The sequence below is a fragment of the Pan paniscus genome, chromosome 5 (genome assembly GCF_029289425.2).
Source record: "Pan paniscus chromosome 5, NHGRI_mPanPan1-v2.0_pri, whole genome shotgun sequence".
NCBI lineage: Eukaryota > Metazoa > Chordata > Mammalia > Primates > Hominidae > Pan > Pan paniscus.
In genome coordinates this window covers 43,430,517-43,442,870 of record NC_073254.2, presented here as the reverse complement: position 1 = coordinate 43,442,870, position 12,354 = coordinate 43,430,517, and the positions used below count along the sequence as shown (strand labels likewise).

At 43.2% G+C, this 12,354-nt stretch overlaps 2 non-coding genes across 2 annotated transcripts; both read left to right on the top strand.

Moving 5' to 3' along the window:
- Nucleotides 1-4,474: 4,474 nt before the first annotated feature.
- Nucleotides 4,475-4,546, top strand: TRNAA-AGC (transfer RNA alanine (anticodon AGC)). The gene has a single exon. It is a non-coding gene; the product is annotated as a tRNA-Ala (tRNA).
- Nucleotides 4,547-8,731: 4,185 nt separating this feature from the next.
- TRNAF-GAA (transfer RNA phenylalanine (anticodon GAA)) lies at nt 8,732-8,804 on the top strand. The gene has a single exon. It is a non-coding gene; the product is annotated as a tRNA-Phe (tRNA).
- Nucleotides 8,805-12,354: the final 3,550 nt, after the last annotated feature.

The window sequence follows — 12,354 nt, the reverse complement described above, 5'->3', positions numbered from 1 at the left end:
AGACTGATTTGTATTCCTGTATTTCCTCAGTCACTCCATTTTCCTCTTTACAATAAAATATTGCCTGGGAACTTCTGGTAAGAGCAAACAGAGGCCCCATATGAAAAACTAGGAAAAGGTTTTCTGTCACAATGCAAAATACATGCAGACTAAAAGATAAGTAGATCGCAGGTGTGTTGGGCACTTCCTGCCTTGGGAAAAAACAAACAAACATTTCATGTTCTTTCTCGATCCACCTGATTACATCGCTTTTTTTAGAGAGGGAACTCCCAAGAAATCCTATGCACTCATGAAACCTTTTATGGTTTCCAATGGTGTATGGTTTCAAAACTGCTGTTCTCTCTGTACATATTTCCTGTTGAATTAAAGTGTCTTTGAGAGGCAAGAGAGTATGATGTTTGTTCCTAGTCCACCAGCCTATCAGGCTGGCATGATAGATACACTCTATGAGGCTGACATGACCTTACTTGATTCTTTTGTCCGGTGAGAATATCTATAACCAGCATCCAGGAGGGATACTGTCTGATGAAACCTGCTTAGCTGAGGACTGGCTGTGTGTGTGCCTCCAGACCAATCATATGTTTGTTTTGAGACACATTTTTTGGAGGAAGGTAATACACACATGCCATGTATTTTCTTTTTGTTTCATACTTTTTCTTCTTTAATTTCCTGGTATCCATTGGTTCTCTCCAGGCAAACAGTGGCATGTTAGCCACAGTGGACACTACATAGGAGAGCAAGGGGTGGAGGATTAGGGTGCTGCAATCAGAATAATAAATTTCAGGCCCAACCTTAGGTCTATTGAATCAGAACTGCTGAGTATGGATGGGGCTCAGCCTCCTGTGTTTGAATAAGCCTTCAAGTGACTCTGATGCTAAAGTTTGTGAAGCACTGCTCTAGAAGTTTCAGGAAGTCCCAGGGTCAGGCACCTGCTGAGGAGGAAGAGTTGGTCCTGGGGTTCCCTGCCTATTCTCAATCAAAAACACAAACCTAGGAAAGCCAGTGAGGTTTGTATTCGTCTTATGTCAGGGATGGGGTTGAATTTACCATTTCTTTGACCCTTTGAATATTTATGCAACTTTTCAGGTCACACACAACAGACTGATTTTCCTGTGGAGGAACTCACAGGAATTCTCTTGAACCAGGAGACTCTTTTGAGCTGAAATACCTGGAGCTCTCTCAAGCTATTTGGGCCTTGCAATTTGAAACCCAGGCTTGGACGATTCTAAGCCCTGTGGCAGAGAGTAATCATTTTCTCTCCACCCTCAGGGTGAGGACTCATCCTCAGGGTTGGGAGTGACTGCTGTCTCTCCAGCCTCCACCAATTCTACCAATGTTCTGGTTGTTAAAATCCAGCATATGCATGAAATGTAGTAAAAATATCTTTGCAGCAGTAAGTAGAGAGTTCCTTGTTGTGAGCAGACCATTCCTCTTCCTCCTTGGAAAAAATTCTGTATCCACTTTCTACATTTTCACATTTGTCTCTTCCTCTACACACACCTCAGCTGCTGCTTTATTTACACTTGTCTCATGTAAGGATCTTCTTTTATGTGGTAACCTTGGCTTTTCCTACTGTTCTTGCTTCCACGAGTTGGATGCAGGCAATATAGGAGCCGACTGCAAAAGTGTAGGTGATATTGTCCAGAAAGAAACCCGAATTTCAGAGGCTTGCTGATGTGGAAGAAAGCCAAGATATTAGACTCATAGAGCTTCACTCTGCTAGGTAGGTTGAAATCTGGACACCCTGAATTCCATAAAAACAAGGTAGTACTCCTTCTGAAAACCCTCTTAAGTTTAAAATATACTGGGACTGCCTTACCTTTCTTGTTTTTCATGCCTTGTATTCCAAGCTTGACAAGCTATAACAAAAACAAAAGCAAAGAACACTCTTCCTATCTATAACAAAGGACCCTATGCTTCAGCGGGAGGGTCTCTCTTCCCGGTTAAACACTCTCCCCCTCGCTAACAGTAGGGATTGGAAATAGGCGGCTTCTCTGTCGTTTCCTTGGAAGCCACTAATACCACCCGCCTGTAACAGAACTCAAGGGTACCCGTGCTCTCCAGTGCCCCAGCCAGTAAAGGAGCTGCGAGGCGTTCTCAACGCCGCGACTGCCTTGAGCAAAACGAGGGAGATCTTGCGGGGAAAGTGTTTTCAGCTCACTTCTCCAACAGGGAATGAGCCCTCTCGCTTATCGCGGACAGCGAGGAAAAGCAGCGGAGATGGGCTTCCGGGCTGCACTCCGCCTTCCGGCCCACCCAGATCCTCTGGCAGCCTCGGGCGCTCGCCCACTTCGCTTCTCCTCCGCCTTTGCCGCCGCCGCCGCAGGTGCGCACCCCACCGCGTCCCTGCTTCCCTCTCGAACTCTTTTCGCAGGTGGTCCTCGTTCTCCTCTCCATCCATCTTTTCTTGAGTGTCAGAACTGGAGCCATAGCGTCCCCAAGACGAAATCCATGCTGGGTTTCGCGACCATGGTGCTGGCCCAGGCGCTGGCAGGGTAAGGACGGGCAGCGACCCACGCTCCTGGGTCTTCGTTTCTAAGAGCTGGGAATTCCACTTTCTCACCTCCTCACCTGCACCTAAATCCCCCGAGACGGTACTGACCCTTCTGTTTTAGTATCCATCTACGTTACTCTTGATAGAAGAGTACAGCCCTTGAAGGAAGAGGGAAAAGAAATTTGAGAAGGGAGAATTTAGAAAAACCTTTTTAGTTTGAAATTATTTCAAACCTACAGAAAAGTTGCAAAAATGATACAAAGAACTGCCACACACAAGTTACTCATATTTACCAATTCCCGATATTTTGCCACAATGATTCTCCTCTCTCTTTACGGCTAAACACACACACACACTATTATTTTTCTCATGTACTTTATTATTTATTTATTTATTGAGACAGGTCTTGCCCTGTCGTCCAGGCTGGAGTGCAGTGGTGCGATCTCGGCTCACTGCAACCTCCGCCTCCCGCGTTCAAGCGATTCTCCTACCTCTGCTTCCCAAGTAGTTGGGATTAGAGGCATGAGCCACCATGCCAGGCCAGTTTTTGTATTTTTAGTAGAGACGGGACTTCACTATGTTGGCCAGGCGGGTCTGGAACTCCTAACCTCTGGTGATCCGCCCGCCTCGGTCTCCCAAAGTGCTGGGTTTACAGGCGTGAGCCACCCCGGAGCTTCTGTGTTCTTTTAAATCATCCCCATCATTCTGGCACAGCAAGATATTTTAGGTTCATCTTGTAGTTTCCCTGGCACAGTCCTGGAGTCAGTGTAGTTGACACTAGTAGCTACTTTCTATTAGTATCTCTGGTTCCTTTTAGTAGAGAATGGTATTTGAAAATCAAAATATAGAGTCATCTTGCTCATTGTTTCTAAGGTATTTCTTCCAGGCTCAGTTAGCAGACAGATCTGTAGGGGAAATGTACTATTTTTATTTTTTGAGACAGAGTCTTAGTCGCCCAGGCTGGAGTGCGGTGGTGCGATCTTGGCTCGCTGCAACGTCCGCCTCCTGAATTCAAGCGATTATCCTGCCTCAGCCTCCCGAATAGCTGGGACTACAGGGGCGGCCACCACACCCGTCAAATTTTTGTATTTTTAGGAGAAACGGCGTTTTGCCATGTTGGCCAGGCTGTTCTCGATTTCTGACCTGAAGCGATCCATACGTCTCAACCTCCCAAAGTGCTGAGACTACAAGCGTGAGCCACCGCGCCCGGCCTATACAATTACATATGTATAATTTCATACTGATGCCTCCAATTCCCATCAACACCAACAGGACTATTCTTTACCTTCTTTCTCTTACAGTGACAGCCTGTTTCCAACAACACACGCGCTCACACACACTCATTTTCCCAATCCTAAAATTCACACAAAATCTCAGAATTCCTGCAGCCTTAGCTCTAAAAAAAAAAAAAAACCCTCATACATAGAGTTTAAGATTTATTTCCTCTTCTTTTTGTACTTACAATTAGAACAACGAACTTTGTCAAGCATTTTCTTAAATCAGTTATTTCAATGGGGTTATGTTATTCTTTCACAATGCAGTTTTAATTTGCCTCTATTTGTGTTGAATTTTAGGGTATTTTCACACACACTTGAGTCAGTTTTATTTTTTGACCATGTGAGACTAACACGCTTCCAAGAGTCAAAAGAATACAGAACATTATAATCAGAAAATTTGCAAGAGAATGTTGTATGCCAGGACACACTCAAATGATTGAATGCAAGTATGCTCCAGGAAATCTAACGCGATGGGAAGCCCACCTTGGGGTGAGTTGATCTTGGACTGACCACAAATCAGGAACAGTGCCTTTATTTGTACTATTAAGCTACCTTTCTTTTGGTGTAGCAGGGCCTAAGAGAGGAAACACTTCCTGTAGGAAATTGAGAGTGGAATTGAAAACATAAAGATTGTCATGACACAGAGCCCAGACTCAGACAATAATAGTCATCAAAATATTCTCTGAAAGACAAGTTTTCCAGAGGGGGTATAGCTCAGCGGTAGAGCTCGTGCTTAGCATGCACAAGGTCCTGGGTTCAATCCTCAGCACCTCCTGGTTTTGTTTTCTTCCCCGGGCACTAGTAAGAAGCGGTCCATGATATTCCCCAACTTTAAATTTTTCTGTCTGCCAAGGTGAATTGTGTTGGCCTCTGCATTTCTCTCTCATACACAGAGGTGACTCGTGTTTATTCCTTTGAATCTATTTGCTGCTTAGGATTATCCACTTATATTTTCTAAGCAGTCCACCAATCACTAACATGAACCACGCACGAGGGAAGCAAGCAGTATTCCTGGCCATGCAACCAATTTCTAGTTGTAAATGAAATCATCAGAAACCATAGAACTGTGTGGCCCAAGTCTGATTTCAGATCGGAAGCTAAAAAGGCTCACGTCCTTTGCTGTTTCTTCTTCTAACTCCCTCTAACCAGGTTGAGAAGCCCTACAAGCTTTCACTAAAAGATTACACTGCCGGTGGTTGACGATTTGATGTGCTGGTGGTCACTTTTTCCATTAGAGACCCACATAGTTTGAAACTTAAACTATTTAACTACAAACACACGGCAAATGATGAAAAGATAGCAGTCACCTCAGCTGAAATTTGGTGGAAGTATAAAGTACTTCTCTGGGTCCTCAAGGAAGTTTCTGGTCTGAGATGCAAATACTCTGAACTCCAGGAAACAAGATCAGTATAGGAGAAAGCTCATTTTGTTGTTTTTCATAAATAAAAGTAATGAACATTTATTCTCCCAAGCCCAACGGACCCTTTTCTACCTCATTGTACTTACTCTCCAGAAATAACCTCCTTGTAAGCTAGGGAACAACCCATACCTCCAGATTAGAGCTCTTTGTAGAGTTTCTGATTCTGGTATTACAGTACTAAGCAGAAATCCACAGGGAAATACTCTGCAAGCATGTTAATACTAACTTGTTAAAAGAAAATCTGCTTTTATTTTCATCTTTATTTCATGCCAACAAAGCAAAAAAAAAAAAAAAAAAAAATAAGTTACTAAACACCCAGAAGGCAGAAAAGTGACCTCTCTCCATCTGCAGGAGCCAAGCAAGCGTGTGGGCTTCCGTATGCATCCTTTCTTTTACTCACTTTCTAAATGCTGTAACGGTCCACCATCTACCAGGTGGTCGCAAGTCATCGCTAAACTCAATCTGAGGTCAGCCCACTCGACTTGTGAGTGGTTCACTTATATTGCCTCTGCACCTGTAACAGGACTAAGAAGACGGTGGCTGCACACGTAGTTAACACCGATTGTACCTCGACTTCGCCTTTCTGCAACAGCTGTGCCGCTCTGCAGGTCCTGAGCCAAGAGCTGGACGTTAGGAGTAAAGGAGCTCGTTGCAAACGCCAGGAAGAGTTTCTTTAGGGTGAAGTTGGCTTTCGATTGGCTTTATTCTAGGAGATATATATGGAGCAAAGAAACGGGAACTTTTTCTCATCTTTTGCATTTTAAGCAAAAACTAATAAAATTAGATGTTTCCACCGTCATGCTCAGTCTCTTAGCTGCCGGCAGATCCCGCTTCTAACTCTCAACACAGGCACTTAGGAAGCCAGGAAATCCCTGAAACTCCCTCAGAAGCTACGGTATCAGCGGTTCCTGAGGCGCAAACCAAAACCCAACATCACTCCAAAGAGCTCAGTCCGTCTGTCGAGCGACGGAAATAGCGGAGAGGCGCTCTTGAAGCCGTGACAGCCTGGGCGAAACGAACCAGGTCTCCTTCCTGGTCCAGCCTACCTCCCTAGGGACACCTCTCTTCCCTCACGGCCAGAGGAAGCGACGGAGAGATGTGGCGCTTAGATTCACTCTACGGTCCCGTCCATCCAAGTCCGAATCATCTTAAGGATGCTTTTCCTTGCCCTCTATCTCTCTCCCATTTGTGTTTTTCTTCCTCCACTTCACGGCACCCCTCCTTTTCCTTCTCTCCGCCAGCTGGCGCTCAGCTCCTCTCCACCTTCCCTCCCATTTAGTTCTGAATGAACTTTTCACAATAGTGCAGCGCAGTCCTAGAACCATTTACACACATTTTAAGCACTGTGTTGAGATTTATATGTAGCTGCTGTTTTAATTTCCGCATCACGTTCCATTTTTTTCCTCTCTGTATGTTTAACTTTTAACATTTCTGCAGCATAGGCTGAGGCTGCGCCCAGCTGGGGAGAGACGTGAGGCGGAGGGGATAAACCCAGAGGAATGTTGTTTCCTGTCTGAGAAGGCTCGGACCTTACAAGCGGGAGGACAAAACAAAGACTGCAAGCGAACATAATTTTATAAATTTTATTTATTTATTTTTTAGGAAATCATCTAATCATCCAGAAACAATTTTTTTGGGGGGGAACGAAGTTTCGCTCTTGTTGCCCAGGCTGGAGCGCAGTGGTGCGATCTCGGGTCACTGCAACCTCTGCCTCCCGGGTTCAAGCGATTCTCCTGCCTCAGCCTCCTGAGTAACTGGGATTATAGGCGCCCGCCACCATGCCTGGCTAATTTATGTGCATTTAGTAGAGACGGGGTTTCACCATGTTGACTAGGCTGGTCTTGAACTTCTGACCTCAGGTGATTCACCCGCCTCGGCCTCCCAAAGTGCTGGGATCACAGGCGTGAGCCACCACTCCTGGCTTCAAGAACAATTTCTTATCGACCCTTCCATCAAATTTTGGCTAAAACTGAAAGCCTTGACTCTTTCAGAATAGGAGACTCAGTTTGAAAACTGTCCAGACATACAGAGGGTTTTATTAAAATTCAGTTTGCAAGTAATTATTGGCCATAGCAATTCCCTCATTCCAGAGAGAACTGTTTCTGAAATTCTGTAAACTTCTTAAATTGTTTTTAAGTTATTTATCAAGAGGAGTACAATGTCTTGACACTTTTGAATTGATATAAAACTTCTAGGCTGAGGTGGAAGAACTGATTGAGCCAGGAGATGAAAGTTGCAGTGAGAGGAGATTGCCACTGCACTCCAGTCTGGCAGAGTGGGACACTGTCAAAATAAAAATAAATAAATACAATCTCATGATTACAGATGTGTATGTAAAAAGCAATTTTTTTTTTTTTTTTTTTGAGATGGAGTCTTGCTCTGTCACCCAGGCTGGAGTGTAGTGGTGTGATCTCGGCTCACTGCAACCTCTGCCTCCTGGGTTCAAGAGATTCTGTAGCTGGGACTACAGGGGCGCGCCTCGACGCGGGGCTAATTTTTGTGTTTTCAGTAGAGACAACATGGGGTTTCACTATGTTGGACAGGCTGGTCTCCAACTCCTGACCTCAGGCGATCTGCTCTCCTTGGCCTCCCAAAGTGCTGGGATTACAGGCGTGAGCCACTGCACCCAGCTGGAAAAAAAAAAAAAAACAATTCTTATGCATCAATGTGCAGACCACAATTCTCTGAACCCCAAGGAATAGGCCGGGAACGGTGGCTCAAGCCTGTAATCCTAGCACTTTGGGAGGCCGAGGCGAGACCAGACTGATCAACATGGTGAAACTTCGTCTCTACTAATAATACAAAAAAATTAGCTGGGCTTGGTGGCGCGCGCCTGTAATCCCACCTACTGGAAGAGACTGAGTCAGGAGAATCGCTTGAACCTGAAAGACGGAGGTTGCACTAAGTCCAGATCGTGCCACTGCACTCCAGCCTGGGAGACAGAGCGGGACTCCATCTCAAAACAAAGAAAGAAAGAAAGAAACAAACAAACAAACATATTATACTTTCCATTTTCACTCCCTGGGTCTCCGTACCACCCAAGGTGGATGTGTGAGCACAAGACTGGTAAAAGGAAGAAAATAGAAAAAAAGAACTACCTCGCTCAGGATGTCTTTTTTTCGGAAGCTATAAGCCCACTACCGTGTTAAAGTGTCCACTAATCTTCTGTTCCTTTATGACATGCCATTGAAGAGCAAGCCAGAAAAAGAAAATCCGAAAAAAGAGAAAAGGAAATGCCTAGATAATTTCATTTTGAATTTCTTAGTTTTCTGAGCAGTGTTTTATACGGTGACCAAGCATGGGAGTATCTTCCTGATTTGACCTATTCCTCGCCTTTTCTTTCCCATCTTTTGCTGGGGAAAATTGGATCCTATTTCACACATAAATTGCAGCAGAACTTATATTTCTTGGGTGGAGGGGAGGTGAGTGAATGACGGGTGATATTGAAGACGACAGAATTAGGCGTTGGAAGATACACTGATCCTGCAAATGGCAGTTTCTGTATTTTGAAGAAATGACAAAAGGAGTAGGATCACAGTGGCCGAAATAGCTCAGTTGGGAGAGCGTTAGACTGAAGATCTAAAGGTCCCTGGTTCAATCCTGGGTTTCGGCAGTTGCACTTTGGTTTTAGCATAATTGTCACTCCTTCAACACAGCGCTTGCGCACCAATCCCAGAGGTCTATATATAACTCCAGGTGTTTGTGTTTTTTTTGTTTCTTTTTTCTTTTTTTTTTTTTTGGCTGTTTTCTGAAAATTCCATAAAGGTAATGTATACACACACACACACACACACACACATATCTATATCTATATATATACACACAAACACATATATATATTTGTAACACTCTCTCCACTGAAGACTTCCATGAAGTGTTAACTGATAGGACGTAAATTATTTAAAGTCTTAAACCTAGCAAGTTATTACTTTTAAAACCTAAGAAATTCCAATATGCTATATGCTGCGGCACTTACAATTCATTTCTGATTTGATGTTATTTATGTGTGTTGGGCGGGGGTGTTTTTAAATCACAAGAAATGTGAAGAAACCTGTAGAAGAAGAACTATTATACTGTATGAGTGTATATATGTGGTGGTGGTATATTCAAGAAACATTTTGCAATTAGAAAAAACCGGGTTTGTACCTTGAGTCAACTCCATAGCTCTGCAGTTAAACTGCTGGAAAAATAACTTTTGCTTTGTTTTGTTTTTCTGAGGCAGGGTCTCGCTCTGTCACCCATGCTGGAATGCAGTGGTATGATCACAGCTCACTGCAGCCTCAGCCTCCCTGGACTCAAGTGATCCTCCTATGTCAGCCTCCTGAGTAGCTAAGACTACAGAAATGCAACAAGAAGCCTGGCTTTTTGTTTGTCTGTTTTTGGTTTTTATTATTATTATTATTATTTTGGTAGAGACTGGGTTTCACCATGTTGCCCTGGCTCTTCTGGAAATCCTGGCTCACCTCTGCCTCTCACCATGCTGGGATTACAGGCTTGAGCCACCACACCAGGCCTAATTACTGGAATATTCTAAGTTTTCTTACTGACAGGAAGCCTGGCACCCTTGTCCAGAATTTCCAAATCTTAACTAATTTCTGTGTTGGAATCCAGGAAAGAACAAAAATAAGTACTTGTATATGAATTATTCTGTCAGACATTCATGAGGGGCCCTAGAATACTGAAAATGAAAGCAAATGGGCAGCAAAGTCATCAAGATTCAGGTGCATGTGCCTCATTTTCCCTTTTCCACTTCAACTTCTCTGTTGAAATACTGTGTTGGGGGTAATGGGTCTTTTTTTTTCCTCCTTTTTTCTTTCAAATTGCTGTTTCATTTTGAGAGTTATTTTCCCCTAACTCCTGCATACTGTGTGAGGAGACTAAACAATCTACAGTACTTCAACATCAGAACTGCAGCAAGTTGAAAAAGGAAAATTAGTACCAAATGAGAAGAAACCTCAGGGTGAGGACACTGACTGTACAGAAACTGGGAATCAGATACTTTATCCTTTAGGTCACTGAGGCTTTCTCAACTCAGAAGCTTGTGTTTCATTTCATTAAGAAATATTTGATTAGACAAATGGTAGCACTGAATGTTTTCTTGCCTAACACGGTAATGATTTCTTTATATTCTGTTGAAAGGGAAGGTCTAGGGTAATTCCAAGCATGATTTGTCTTCTATTCAATAGCTTAAAAATGTAGCTAATAATAATTATGTTAAATGGGATGTTGTAAAGATCTAAGGAGATTATGCATAGAAATGCATTCTGTCAAGAACACTCAAGGCATGAAACTTAATTACTGGGAGACCATGCTCCATGTTCTCTGGCTCTGGGAATCTCCCAGAACAGCATTTAAAGAGATAACATCATCTCTAGACAATGCTGTCCAATTAAAAGATAATACAAGTCTTCTACTTTATCTTCCGGAATAAAAATAATTAAAAAAATACAAGTCATAAATGCGAGTCACTTTTGTAGTTCTAAATTTTCTAGTAGTCACATTAAAAAAACAGGCAATATTTATTCTATATCTTATTTTTTTATTTTTTATTTTTTTTTGTAGATGGAGTTTCGCTCTTGTTGCCCAGGCTGGAGTGCAATGGCGCGATCTCGGCTCACCGCAACCTCTGCCTCCAGTGTTCAAGCGATTCTCCTGCCGCCTCAGCTTCCCGAGTAGCTGGGATTACAGGCACTCGCCACCACCCCGGCTAATTTTTTTTTTTTTTTTTTTTTTTTTTTTTTTTTTGTGACGGAGTCTCGCTCTGTCGCCCAGGCTGGAGTGCAGTGGCGCGCGCTGCAAGCTCCGCCTCCCGGGTTCACGCCATTCTCCTGCCTCAGCCTCCCGAGTAGCTGGGACTACAGGCGCCTGCCACCACGCCCGGCTAATTTTTTGTATTTTTTAGTAGAATTGGGGTTTCACCGTGTTAACCAGGATGGTCTCGATCTCCTGACCCCGTGATACGCCCGCCTCGGCCTCCCAAAGTGCTGGGATTACAGGCGTGAGACCCCGCGCCCGGCCCCAATTTTGTATTTTTAGTAGATACGAGGTTTCTCCATGTTGGTCAGGCTGGTCTTGAACTCCCGATCTCAGGTGATCCGCCCACCTCGGTCTCCCAAAGTGCTGGTATTACAGGCGTGAGCCACCGAGCCCGGTCTCTATATTATTTTAAAAATAATTTCAACTTTTATGTTAGATTCAGGGGGTACATGTGCAGGATTCTTACATGGGTATATTGCATGATGCTGGGGTTGGGGTGGGATTAATCCTGTCACCCGGGTAGTGAGCATAGTATCCAATAGTTAGCTTTTCAAGCCTTTCCCCTTCCCAGCTACTCCCTAGTAGTCCCCGATGTTTACTGTTTCCGTCTTTTATGTCCAGTTTTAATAATATACGTAAATGGCCTTGTATAACAACATTATTTTAAGTAATCCATCTTAAAATTATAAGTGAGTTATTTTATATTAAAAATGATATTGCATCTTTGAAATCTGGTATATATTTTATACTTACAACACATCTTACCTTGGACTGGGCAATTTCAAGCATTCAATAGCCAATGTGGCTAATGGTAACCATATTGGAAAGTGCAGATTTAAACAGGTACTTTATATATTTTTAGGTTTTCAAAACTGAGTATGTATGACGTGAGGGTGTTCTGTCTTCAAAATTAAATGTTTAATTCCTCAGAAGAATGCTGTGATAAATAAACTCATCCTACACATTATACGCAAAAAAAAAGTGTTTCAATCATGTTGTTGGTAGATAGCCTGAAGACAGATATGGATATTTAATTATTTTAAATTCCCCCCTTTCATGTGGCAAACAAAAAAGCATATCTTCTTATTATGAATTCCCAAGAATCTGATAGACAGCCAGGTTTCTCTGGCTGTGACATGACATAAGGATGAAGGAGTGTTTCTGCAAACTGTCCTAATATTGCTTTTACAGCATCAAAGAGTGAAGATAATCCTCCCAAGCATTTACATGCACACACAAACAGACACAGACAGGCAGACACGCACACACATGAATACATATGAATTTTGTGTGTAACGCTTCTCTAGTCTCTCATTCAGTGAAACCTATTACTCAGTTTCCTATTTTGATTCTAGAAATCCCATCAGCCAACTGAAAAGCCAAGTCTGCCATACAACTTGCAATCT